This window comes from Coregonus clupeaformis, unplaced genomic scaffold, assembly GCF_020615455.1.
Source record: "Coregonus clupeaformis isolate EN_2021a unplaced genomic scaffold, ASM2061545v1 scaf0646, whole genome shotgun sequence".
Taxonomy (NCBI): Eukaryota; Metazoa; Chordata; class Actinopteri; order Salmoniformes; family Salmonidae; genus Coregonus; species Coregonus clupeaformis.
In genome coordinates, this window is record NW_025534101.1 from 238506 (window position 1) to 239588 (window position 1083).

The 1083-nt window shown below is 35.0% G+C and overlaps 1 pseudogene; it reads left to right on the forward strand.

Moving 5' to 3' along the window:
* The first annotated feature begins 520 nt into the window (after positions 1-520).
* LOC121561228 lies at positions 521-701 on the forward strand (annotated as a pseudogene).
* The last annotated feature ends 382 nt before the right edge of the window (positions 702-1083 follow it).

Genomic DNA, 1083 nt, shown 5'->3' on the forward strand with positions numbered 1-1083 from the left:
GGTGCGGTCATTGACACCCTCAAGTGGTCACCGACGGGATTGGTTAAATTTATAAAACAAGAAATTTGGAAAAAATACAATTCGAAATAGATAAGTGGGGCATCACATCTGTTAAACATAGATGGAAAGGGATATACCCTTCTTTGTAAACGTTTTTTATAGCCTATATATAGGCCTATGTATAACTGTATTCTGTCATGTAAATTGAAATGTAGGCTTTGTAAATATTCGATATACACTGAGGTTTATTCAGAGTTCCCTTTGGTATATGTGTATGATTTTATTTCTATAATAGTTTTTATTCCTTTGAAAGATCAGCTTTGGGAGATTGTTAGAGGCAATTGTTTACATGCTTCTCTTGAATGTAGGCCTTTTAGCTGGTCAGGTTCCTCAGAACAGCACTTTTGTTAGGAGTTTTGCTATTTTTATACGGTTAAGGTACTGTTTTTGTAAATCCATGTTATGTACAACGTTATGCACTGAATTTGTACTTGTATTTGAATGTGAAATGAAAATAAAAATTATTTTTCCAAAAAAAAAAAAAAAAATCTGTTCTTATCAGTTTAATATCTGATACGTCCCCTATCTGGGGACCATATATTAAATTGATTTTCGGAATAGGGAGATGGAATAGGGGCTTGCTCCGTCCACTCCACGCATCGACCTGGTATTGCAGTACCTCCAGGAACGGTGCACCCCCTCTCATTGTGAAAATAAATCATGCAGAGTTAACGCAGTTGCTTAGTTTTAATTAGTTAGGATCGTGATGTATATTGTAATTTCACATTTAGGCAAGTTCATCTCAATGTCAATGATGGCTAGAGAGTGCTGGTCAAGTCAGTCACCGTTATCTTGACTATGATAGCTGATATCAATGGTGCATTAATCTTCTAATCAAAGTTTATTCGTCACCTCCACAGGATACAGGGTGTAAATGGTACAGTGAAATGCTTACTTGCAAGCTCTCCTCAACAGTGCAATACACATGATCAAAAATATACACAAATAGCTAAGTAATAAAGTAGTTTAACAAAAAGAAGACAATTGTTATGATTGGAAATATATACACTGGAAGACTATACA